This window comes from Macrobrachium rosenbergii, chromosome 23 (genome assembly GCF_040412425.1).
Source record: "Macrobrachium rosenbergii isolate ZJJX-2024 chromosome 23, ASM4041242v1, whole genome shotgun sequence".
NCBI lineage: Eukaryota > Metazoa > Arthropoda > Malacostraca > Decapoda > Palaemonidae > Macrobrachium > Macrobrachium rosenbergii.
The window spans coordinates 9,689,043-9,701,920 of record NC_089763.1 but is presented as its reverse complement, the minus strand read 5'-3'; the positions used below and the strand labels follow the sequence as shown (position 1 = coordinate 9,701,920).

The 12,878-nt window shown below is 36.9% G+C and overlaps 1 protein-coding gene and 1 long non-coding RNA gene across 4 annotated transcripts in view; one reads left to right on the top strand and one right to left on the bottom strand.

Annotated features, from left to right (window-relative positions):
• Nucleotides 1-12,878, bottom strand: part of LOC136851250 (uncharacterized) — a 97,979-nt gene that overhangs the window by 40,830 nt on the left and 44,271 nt on the right. The window lies entirely within an intron of this gene.
• LOC136851248 (uncharacterized) overlaps nucleotides 1-12,878 on the top strand; it is a 60,929-nt gene that overhangs the window by 40,873 nt on the left and 7,178 nt on the right. The window lies entirely within an intron of this gene.

The window sequence follows — 12,878 nt, the reverse complement described above, 5'->3', positions numbered from 1 at the left end:
GCAGGGGACTGAAGTATCTGTAACCCTGGTTCCTACCCCTCGAGTCTGCACAATGCTCGAAACCAAACATCTCCGCACCCAGACCTGACAGTTGTGTTGAACTAAAATAACATTCCACTGCTGAAGGAAGTAAAGTATGAGACACCGGTCTCCTTTACTTGAACTATGTCATGAAGTGGTGTACCATTCAATCACACTGCAAATAGACTTAGAACCATTCCTCAAATTTACAGCATTAAGACCACTGTAGGAAGTAAAGTACGAGACACCACTCTACTTGAAATATGTCAAAAAGTGGTGTACCATTCAACCACACTGCAAATAGACTTAGAACCATTCCTCAAACTTATAGCATTAAGACCATTGTAAGAAGTAAAGTATAAGACAGCACTCTGCTTTACTTGAAATATGTCATGAAGTGGTGTACTATTCAAAATCACAATGCAAATAAACTTAGAACCATTCCTCAAATTTACAGCATTAAGACCACTGTAGTACGTAAAGTATGAGACCCCACTCTACTTTACTTGAACTATGTCAAGAAGTGGTGTACCATCCAAACACTGCAAATTGACTTAGAACCATTCCTCAAATTTACAGCATGAACACCACTGTAGAGACATCACTCTAGTTGAACTATGTCAAGATGTGGTGTATCATTCACTCACACTGCAAATAGATTTAGAAACATTCATCAAACTTACAGCATTAAGACCACTGTAGGAAGTAAGGTATAAGACACCACTCTAATTTACTTGAAATATTCATGAAGTGGTGTACTATTCAATCACAATGCAAATAGACTTAAAACCATTCCTCAGACTTACAGCATTAAGACCACTGTAGGAAGTGCAGTATGAGACACCACTCTACTTCACTTAAACTTTCACTTAAACTATGTCAAGAAGTGGTGTATTATTCAATCACACTGCAAATAGAACCATTCATCAAACTTACAGCATTAAGACCAATGTAGGAAGTAAAGTATGAACTATATCATGAAGTGGTGTACTATTCAATCTCACTGCAAACAGACTTAGAAGCATTCCTCAAACTTAACAGCATTAAGACCTCTGTAGGAAGTAAAGTATAAGACCACTCAACTTCACTTGAACTATGTCATGGAGTGGTGTGCCATTCAGTTACACTGCAAATAGACTTCCTCAAACTTACAGCATTAAGACCACTGTAGGAAGTAAAGTATGAGACCCCACTCTACTTGAACTATGTCAAGAAGTGGTGTACCAATCAATCACACTGCAAATAGACTTAGAACCATTCATCAGACTTACAGCGTTAAGACCACTGTAGGAAGTAAAGTATGAGACACCACTCTACTTCACTTGAACCATGTCATGGAGTGGTGTACCATTCAATCACACTGCAAATAGACTTAGAACCATTCCTCAAACTTGCAGCATTAAGTCCACTGTTAATTCAGGTGGACTTGAGCAATGCACGAGGTTTGTCCAAAAGGGCACAGACCCAAGACCAACATAATTCCCGATGTGTGGCCGCTTCCTCCAGATGCTTAGGCTATCGAAACAATGCCGAAAATATAGAAAAAGGAAACTCACAAAGGCTTCTGTTGCCAAAGCAAGGGAAAGCATCCTAAACACTTACTGAAAAAGTGAGGTGGTAAAAAAAATTCTGAAACAGCCAACATGACATACGAATGCAATGAACAAGACACCATGCAATGAGTGACTTACAGAATTAGGACCACCCACCAAAGCCAAGAAGGTTGTTCCTGCTGTAACAGGAACTGCACCATAACCCTCCTTAAGCTCAATACATGAGAGGCCATGCAACATGCACTTCCTATTGCCACATGTCAGTGACCCTAGGTACTGTACTGTAAAATTCTAGCAAAAGACAGTCTTCAGTCATAACAAGGTGACTGCCTCAGGAAAAGTCAAGATACTTGCATGAGTACTGAAGAATGGGTACTCGTACCTCATTCTCCTGAAAGTAAGGCGTCCCCCCCTCTCTTTTGTGGATACTCAGTATCTTTCCATCAAAACATTTTGAATTATTATTATCATTAAAACAGTTTAACCAGACCACTCAGCTGGTCATCAGCTCTCATAGGGCTAGCACGAAGGATTTGACTGGAATTGAATATTATCACTGAAAATGAACTTCAATATATATATATATATATATATATATATATATATATATATATATATATATATATATATATATATATATATATGTATATGTATATATATACATATGTATATGTATATATATATATATATATATATATATATATATATATATATATATATATATATATATATATATAGGCAGTCTCCGGTTTATGATGGGGGTTCTGTTCTGACGACGCGTCGTAAGCCAAAAATTGTTGTAAACTGGAAAAATCGTCGAAAATCGCAAGAAAACCTTACTTTTAATCCTTTGAGTACCTTGAAAATGACATAACCTGCATTTTTATTGAGTCTTTCATAAAAAACCCTCCTAAATTTTACAATTCTACTGTTTTGAAGCCAGAGAGAGAGAGAGAGAGAGAGAGAGAGAGAGAGAGAGAGAGAGAGAGAGAGAGAGAGAGAGAGAGAGAGAGAGAGACTGCCTCACCACTTATCCACCAGAAAAAGACTTTGAATTTCACAGAACTACATTGCTCTCCCATTTTTACTTTAAGTATCATCCTACATCAAATATAGCTTAAATTATTATCTTATTACTACTGTGTTAATCTTTGAAATTATATTATTAATATCTTTTCAAAGTCATCTTAAACACTAGTACCCTTTTCCAACCAGAGAGAGAAAGAGAGAGAATGAATTATCACTACGACTTACATTCAGCCATTCTTATGCTGGCACGGGCGAGAGAGAGAGAGAGAGAGAGAGAGAGAGAGAGAGAGAGAGAGAGAGAGAGAGAGAGAGAGAGAGTTTATCTCTCTAATGTCTCGAGGAATGTTAATCCATTTCTCTTTACTGCGACTGACAACAAAAAAATTGTTTTTTTCTTTATCTTCCAAAGATGTAGGCTACTACTTTCACTAAGCATTTTTAAAGCACCATGAACACACACACACACACACGCAGTGTGCATAGGTAAAGAGGCTCAAATTAGCAGTATCTTTGGACGTTGTAAAGATCCGCAACCCCAGAGTACCCGTGTAAAGATTGGCTATCCTCAGAATGAACTTGTTAACATCAGCCAACCCCCAATACTGAACACGGCGAAGGGACATTCCATTTGGCCGACAACAAACAGATGCACCGCCAGTATCAGAATGAGCTTGTTAACATCAGCCACCCCAAATGTTAGCTTGTTAAGATAAACAACCCTCAGGTACTCTGGGGTTGCTGTTCTTTACAACGTCCGTATCTTTTTCTGAGAGTGAAGGGCTGAACTTAGTATCTATTTATAATATATCTATCCATTTCTCATTCTACCTTTTGGCGAGAGAGAGAGAGAGAGAGGGGGGGAGGAAGGAAGGAAAGGAGAAACTGATCTGCCCTTAGTCTGCTTTGAAAATGCATAAATGTTGTAATCTCAGTACACTGTATTATTATTATTTAATCTTATTAATAGTTGAGAATTAGCACTTATTATTAGGTAAGTCATTTATACATCATACAAACGTAGTTAGTCGTCATCTCCCACAAATTTGTTAGAAAAATCTTATGCAGTCATTCTCTCTCTCACGTCGGACAGAGAGAGAAAAAAACACTACGCACCCTCTTTATAGTGTGTGCAAAGCCCGTGAGGTACAAGCTTTGTGATTGGTTAAAATCCCACCCTTCCTGCCAATAGCATGTCTTCAAGGAGGGCGGGAAGGGGAAGAGGGGGTTGTTACAAGTTGTTATTGGCTACTGTCAGTCCTGCCAGCCAATAGCGTATCGTCATGGAGAGAAGGGGTTGCTACAAGATCTGTTATTGGCTACTTCTAATCCTCCGAGCCGGTATCGTCATAAGCCTACGTCAAAGCAATAAAAAAAATTGTCACACAAGCGATGATGGGATTTTAGTATATTTTTATGTTTATATACAGTAATCGATATATCTTTGAAGGATATATGCAGTACAGAGAGAGATATGGGCGGTTGGACTTACTTAATCTCAAAAGTGAAATTATTCGTGAATTATTCGGAGAGAGAGAGAGAGAGAGAGAGAGAGAGAGAGAGAGAGAGAGAGAGAGAGAGAGAGAGAGAGAGAGAGAGAGGTCGAATGAAGTGATTACATCGGTAAGCAGTTTTATGATTTCACGGGATTTTAATTTAACTTTTATCGATATTTTACTGTGGATACCTTAATATTAATATTTTAAAATTAGTGAATAATTTTCTCATCATAAAAAATGTATTTAGTCATGAAAATAAAATAAAAATCAGTAATTAGTGAATATTGCTCTATGAAAAAATCTGTGAATGTAAATTTTCTTCCGTCGTATGAGTTGGACACAGAGTCATCCCAAATATTACCATTGAGAATCATAAGAAAACTTTAATTTTAATCCTTTGGGTGTCTTGAAAACAACAAATCCTGCATTAAACTGAGTTTTTCATAATAAAAACCCTCCAGATATTGACCATTCTGCTGTTTTGGATGCATATTTCTTCCGATCGTCGTCGGACTGGCGCCGTCTGAAATATCGTCGAAAATCGTAAGAAAACCTTACTTTTAATCCTTTGGGTGTCTTGAAAACAACGAATCCTGCATTTATATTGAGTTTCTCATAATAAAAAACCCTCCAAATATTGACCATTCTGCTGTTTTGGATGCATATTTCTTCCGATCGTTGTCGGACTGGCGTCGTCTGAAATACCGTCGGAAATTGTAAAAAACCTTACTTTTCTTCCTTTGGGTGCCTTGAAAACAATTTATCCTGCATTTAAATTGAGTTTTTCAACAGAAAACCCTCCAAAATTTACCATTCTGCCATTCTGGAGCCATATTTTTCTGTCAGACCGGCGTTGTCAGCATCGTAAACCTGGAACATGCGTTGTAACCCAGGGGATAATTTTTTTATGAATATGTTTGAAAGAGTTGTAAACTCGGAACGTCGTAAGCCGAGACCGTCGTAAACCGGAGACTGTATATATATATATATATATATATATATATATATATATATATATATATATATATATATATATATATATATATTTTTATGTTTTTCCTGGCGATTTAGTTTGAAATATTCTCCGTGAGACAGGTAGCAACAATTTAAGGTAATTTAGCCTTGTGATTCTGACTTCGGGGGTCCAGGAAAACATAAAAAAAAAGGAGGAAAACAAAAGGGGAATTTCATATGAGCGTAAGGCTCTTCTACTAGAGGGAAATTTTACGTAAACACATGGGCAAACTTAAAGGAGTGTATTTACATAAATGACATTAGTACGGGAAAGAGGAATGCAAGTAGATTATTGATCCTGAAGGGGATTCCTACGGGATGAATGAAACTGGGAGATTCCAGACACAGTCCAAGAAGCTTCCACGAAATAGGGTCCCTCTGAAATGAGAGATATGCACATTATACGCCAGTAATGAAAATAGACAAAAGACTAATGAATTCGAAGCTGCACTGAGGGTGCCAAGGGGCTTCGATGAATTAATGATAGCTTAGCACTGCCGACACTCGAGGAGCACGGACATTTGACAAGAGATTCGGTGATTACTGGCACTCAAGTTAAGTAAATGTTATGAGGAAAAGCGTGACTGAATGGAGGTCTTCCAGAGCACTTTACCGTACGGCAGATTTGGTTCCAGCGCAGAAAGAGGTCCGTGGATGACTTGCGATTTCCGAGGGCGAGTTCCTCCACGTGTTAGGATGCGGGGGCTTCACGTAAAAGGGCAATGCATGGGAATTTCATAAAGGGCCGGGCAATGGCATGTGGGCATCAGGCAGGCCAACAGTGGAGCGAACACGTGGCTCGCGGTCGAAGGGCACGAGGAGAAAGTATACTTTGAAAAGGGCCACGTGGTTAGCTAAGGGCACTGCGGGCCAGGGGCATGTGGCTTGGTCCTTACTCCATCCTATCCAGCGCACGTGTGAGAGTGAACCTCGGTTTGGTTTCTGTTTTTATCTCCTCCTATGGGGCAGGGGGCACGTCCAACACACAGGGGGGGTTGAGTCATGTTCAGCTGATGCCCGCAGGGGTTTTTTGCCTGAAAAGGACAACCAGACAATTCACTTTTGCCTCAGAAATTATCTACTTAAAGGGAGTGGCCTTCAATCCGTTTTAATCTCTTGTATTCTGACCGTGCGAAATATCGAAATATCGATCGGCCGACAGTGAATGAAAACAACAAAAAAGAGAAAAAGGGGGAAGCAATTTGCTAGCGAGTTCTTGCTAATTATGATAATATATATATTAAGTTCACAATGATAAAAATCAGGGCTAATTCAATAAGATTTTTAAAATTTGTATCTTTCAAAAGGTTTGGAAAAAATCCACAGGATTTGTAAATTTTCATGATTTATTTCTAATTTTTAAATTTGGTCGATTAAACCACAATCCTTCAAAAATATTAAAACTGGTCTACATGAAAATGTTGAAGATTCTGACAAAACTTCACCAATAGATTTATTCCCAAAACTTGATAGTAGCTGCCGATTATACTTTTGACAATCACACAACAAGTGTTTAATTGTTATCATCACTTTACACTGATTTTTTTTAGGTGTCCATGTGTAAAACGAGAACGGCCTATTCGGGGACGTGTCAGAATTACTTCCGTATGTCTCTCTCTTTGGTATGATGAAGTACATTTTCTAATGCTAGGTTTTACCTGCTTTAATTTGTTATTTTCAGACTTTTCATTCCATCAATTCTGCCCTCTATCTTTAATGCATGTTTTTATTCATGTTATATAATCACTAACTGGGATATTTACATTTGCAATTTTCATATGGACTGCTTATTCTGCTACTTTATCTGCCTCTTCGTTTCCTTTAATCCCTACATGGGCCGATATCCAATATATTTCTATATTTTTTCCATTATTTTACAGCTTGTGGATTGAAAACTTAATCTGACAAACAAGGCTATTTTCCGGGTTGTAACTTTGAATGGCTTCTATAGTGCTTCTTGAGTCTCTAAAAATCACAAATTTATTGAATGTTACTTCCTTTATAAGTTTGATGGCTGATGTAATTGCACACAACTCTGCTGTGAAGGCTGAGGCACTTTAAGGTAGAGATAAATTATATGTTTTGTTTTGAGATATTGCTGCATATCCTACTTCATATTGTGATTTAGACCCATCTGCGTATATTGCATAATGTGGACCTTTTCGTCTAAGGTGTTCTAGGGTAAATGAGTAACTTTCTAACTGATATTTTAATTGCATGCAAGTTTTCATGTTATTCAAAGTCCAGTGGGGTGGTAACTTCACTGTTGAAGGTACTCGTACATTTCTATTCAGTATCTCAAACAACCTATTAGCTACAACTGGAAAAGCTGGTGAATGATTGTTTATAAATAAATCTCTTGATCAAAAAGTGTTTTTGTAAGTAAATCACTTATCTTAATTCTTAATGCACTGTTCATTGTTATTAAGTCTCTAAGGAGAAGCAGTGGTGGTTCGCCACATTCAACCTGTACAGAAGAAACTGGTGAGGATCTAAATGCTCCTGTGCATAGTCTTACCCCTTCACTGTGAACTGGATCTAACGTTGTCAATGTTGCGTCTGATGCTGAACCATACATTGCGCTTCCATAATTAATGATTGACAACACTGTTGCATTATACAATATAGTAAGGGTATGTCTACCAGCTCCCCAATTAGTACGAGATAGTTTTTAAATTAGATTCACTCTCTTTTGTATTTTGATTTTACATAAGCTACATGGGTCTTCCAGTTCAAGTATGCATCAAATATTAATCCTAAATATTCTGCTGTTTGGCCGACTGGTATATCGTGGTTTCTGATTTTTAAATCTATTTCTTCACCTTTTTTTCAGTTTTTATTTTTATAAAACATGACTCTTGGGGTCTTTCTATGGAAAATTTTATGTCTAACGATAAGGCCCATTCGTCTATTTTCATTATGGTGGTACTAGTAATTCGTTCTGCATGCTTTATGCGTGATTCTACAGTATATACGGCAAAATCTTCCATATAAAGGTTACTTTTAATCCCGGCAGGAAGATTGTTACTAGTATCATTCACTGCCAACGTAAACAGTGTGCTGCTAAGAACGCTTCCTTATGGAACTCCATTTTCAAGGGGAAATGTTGTGACAAAACATCGTCAATTGTCATATGCAAATCGCGATCGGTCATATAGTTTCTGGCAAATTCTGGTAAATTGCCACATATGTTATTTCTGTGTAATGTTTAAATTTGCATACCACCGTGTAGTTTCATAAGCCTTTTGACCGCCAAAAAAAGACAGCTACGGTAATTTGTTTTCTTTCAAATTGGACAGGGAATCTAAAGTGGATCTATTATGTTGCGAACAAAATTGAGTGGTACTCAAAATTTTATTTCCTCGAATGTGCCACGTTAGTCGTGTATTTACCATTGTTTCCAACAACTTGCACAAACAACTTGCTAAGGAAACTGGCCTATAATTATTTACTGCACCAGGATCTTTTCCAGGTTTGGGGATAGGAATTATATACTATTGCATTTCGCCATTCATCTGGAAACAAGTTTCGGAGCTATAATGACTGTAAAATTGTAATGGGTATAATTTTGCCAAAGGTGCTAAGTGGCAAATCATTTCAAAACAAATATTGTCATCTCCAGGAGCAAATTTATTGCTGTTCAAGAGAACATACTCCAATTCTTCCAGACTGAATTTCTTATTATAATAAATATCTTCCATAGTTCCAAAATTCATTTGAATTAATTCCATCTTATTTTTCTTTATGTGAAAATGTTCATCAAAACTTTTATTACTGCTTACATTTGCCAGATTTTCACCTATTACATTACTTATTTCTTTCAGATCTAGTATTCTTTTTCCTCCTTTTAACATGGCATGTCTAGGTGGTTTAACATGGGAACCATTTATTTTTCTGAATTTTTCCCATATTTTTTGTATGAGAGTATTACTAGAGAGATCTGACACATATTTCCTGCATGAAATGATTCTTCCTTGAATTGCCTTTTCTAAATTTTGCAGCTATTTTGTTTTATACAAGCTTTAATGTATCAACTTCTGTTAGTAAGACTGTCATTTTTTTTGTAAATCTCCTTCTAATATCGGTAATGTTTTATCAATTTTATTAAATTTTCTATTCAAACAACCTAGCCTTCTCCCTATTGCGTGTTTTAGTTTTATCAGTTCTGATAACTTTTCTGACTACCATGTAACTTTATGCTTGGTTGGATGACTTTTTGACTTTGGTATTGTCTTATCTGCAGCATTTTCTATGAAACCAACAAAGAAAAATTATTAGTTTCATTATGATCTTGTAAATATTCGAACGGTGGAATGTTCCTGGTGTGCAATTCATATCTCTCCCAATCTGCTCCATTAATGTTATAATGGGGGAAATGCTTTGTAGGATCACTCTGTAAAAAGGAAATGAATACTGGGAAACGATCACTAGTGTATAAGTCATCAACCGAGTTCCAATCTAGTCTGTCTACTATATTCAATGAACATATAGTTAAGTCTACCGAGGAAAATATTCCATGTGCTTTTGAATAATATGTGCTGAATTCATTATCATTTATATAGCATATATCGTTCCAGTCTATAAATTCTTTAATTGTGCTTCCTGTTTCATTTGGTTTTGTGCAACTATAGCCCCATATTGGGTTGGGAGCATTAAAATCGCCTACTGTTAACGTAGATCCTTTGATATTATTAAATAATTCTTTTACTCTTTCCAAGTTATAATTTTATCCATATTTTAATAATAGGTTATAAAAGTCATTAGTATTTATGAGTGCTCTGTCATAAAATAGTCTGTTATGTACATATACGGCAGTACCTAAGTTTCCTTCTTCCTCTCTGCTGTAGATGCTAAAGTGTATTGGCCTGTTGTTGACACTGTTTGGTTGACATGTTGCAAACATAATATTGATTTGTATTCTTTAAGTAATCGCGGTATTTCACCCAGATGTAATCTGGTCTGTAGACCAATCACGTTCCACTGTCTAATTACATGCATTGAAAATATTACGTTAAAGTGTTCGTTTTATTTTCTTTTTGGAGATTATCAATTTGTATTTTTTTAAAAGATTTTATTCACGACATTTATTTGTTTTTCTTTGTAATAAATTAGGTGTCCAATGCAAATACTGTACAGCTCTTTTTGTGAGTGTCTAAACCAGTAGTTTTTTTGCTTCTGTATCTAATAAAATTTCTTATAATGTTCGTTAAACCATATATCTTTTGTAATGTTTCTGTTTTTGTTGCATAGTTCAATGAAACATTTATTATATCTGCATGTGTTTTTCCACATACTGTATTCTTTTTTCGTTTACTCTTGTTGCACCAATTATTGGTGATGGAGTAATTTCTTCTCCCTTCACATAATCGTTGTTATCTTTAGTTTGTTCCTCTACTATTTCTTCGATGTTTTGGATGTCTGCCTCTACAGTTTCATTATTATTTTAGGGGATAAAGGTTTTTTCTTGTTATTTTCTGATTTATGTTCTTTCTTCAGGTCTTTTTTCTTTAGTTTAACTGCTGATGTTTCTCTAATAACAGTTGGTTTTTTGGTGCTGGGTGTTCTCTCTAAAGGCCTCTTTTCATCTTTAGCTTCCAGTTCCTTCCAACTTTCCTCTGTTATTTCTGCAGTACATGTATTACCTTCTTGTGCTTCTATCTGCCTTAATATCTCAAATTAATTTGAACAAATATTATCCACATTAGCATTTGTAATCGCTTCTTGGTTCTTTGCTACTTCAGTGTTTTCCTGTAATGTAGTTATTATTTATTGACATTTGTCTATTATGGTTTTGTTACCCTTATCTAATTCCATTTTTGTTCCATTATTTGTTCTTGTTATGGAGGAAAAGGTACGTTCCTTAGTGGGATCAGCATTACCCTACCTTTCAATTCTAATTTGGCTTCTTTTAGAAACATTCCTTTTCTTTCCCGCAATAATTTCAATTCTGTATGCATTCTTCAGACCCTGCCCGCAGTTTACGGATTTTGGTTCACCATACTTCCACTGTGTGGCATGTTCGTTAGATCCACAATATGTACACACAAATGTATTCCAGCAATTTTTCTTTGTATGTCAGTATTTAACTTTTAAGGGTAATTCTTGACCTTCCAATTCTATTTTTGCTATTCTCAATGTTTGTCTATTACTTTGTCTGCTCGTTGCGTTATATATTTCACAGTCTTGCACGTTGGTATATCTCTTTTTAAGAGAATCCAATGATACATTCTTTTCATTTGGTTCATCTATATTTTCAGGAAGTACTATGGTACACTGTCGTGTTTTTTTTTTTTTTTTTTTACATTTATATTATCAATATTTGTTATACTCATGCAACTTTCTGACTTGATTTTGTTGTTGTGGTTTCTATCAACCACATCTGGCCTTTTATCTGTCTGAATGACATTTCAGAGATTGAGTGTCTACTCAATTAATTTTCTAATTTGAAAATAGATATTTTTGGTTTCTAGGATTAGGAACCTTGACCAACTTCCACTTCCAAAGAGGGAGTCAAAGTGTGTCAAGGTTGGGTCTTGTCTGTATTTAGTTCTTCTAGGCTTTCTATTTGGTATCATAGTATTAACAGCTTCTTTATTTATATAACTTGAGTTCCCTTCAGAGTCGTCCACTGCCATGCCAGAAGCCATACGAGATTAGCATTAATAATCATAAAAAGAATAATCTCAATTTTATCCAGGATGAGGTCCCTCTCACCAGGGAGGCCCAACAGCCGAAGGGACAATACTGTTACCCACAGTGGTAACTGCTCAGGGATTTTCATTCTCAAGGAACTAAAGATTCCAAGAATTACCGCTACAGTACAGTCTGCAGAGGATCTAAAAAGTAGGACTGTTCAGTCCTATCCGATCCTAGACTGCCCACACCGCACCTCCTTCAGTCAGAGGCAGAGACCATTCGACCTGTGCTCCCTAAGGTGTTTCCTAACCCATAAAGTACAAGCCACGGTGAGTTCACTATAGAACCCAATTCCAACTTGCACACTGCCGCCTCCTGGCCTAGTACTCTGTTAAATTGTGAAAGGAGAGGAACAAGCCCTGACAATGCTTCTCCAACTCCCTTTCCTTCAAAGTTCAAAGAACTCTCTTTAGAGAAGCGTGAATGTACCAAGCACAGAAAAGATGCAGGAAAACCCCAAACTTTCCAAAGGCGGGTGGGAAAGAGCACCTTCCCTGACACCAGCATGAAAATACTAACAGTGATAAGGTTACGCTAATACTGCTAGTGGTCTGCATGGGTCACTCTGACCCACACCAAGTGGGTCAGGGAAAAACCAATCTCCACTGGTGACCGAGCTTCCCACCCTTCTCTGACTAAGGTTTCAAATGCGAGGTAGACTTTCCTTCCTCTAAGCTCGCAGCACAGGAGTGACTGGGGTTAAGGTGAGGAAGACGGTGAAGAAGGCAAACACATCCGGCACGCTACCTTTCCTCCGCTTTCAGTACTCGCCTCGCCTGCAGGACTGGTCTCATCTGAAATTGAAAAGTACATCACACCCATTATAAGAATTAAGAAGGCTTTAGCTATTAAGGCCTTCTTCCTCTACCATGTTAATAGGCTGCGATCGAAGGGCACCTTATCTATGGTAGGCCAAACTCTTACAGGGACTTCCATAGGGAAGTAAATATTATTAGTAATTCGGTAGGATAATGATACAGTTGCTGACGAACACTTCCAGAAACAGCTACATTTCCTACGAAAACAAAATACCAGCCCCAACCAAGTTAAAATCTATGCCGAATTCCTT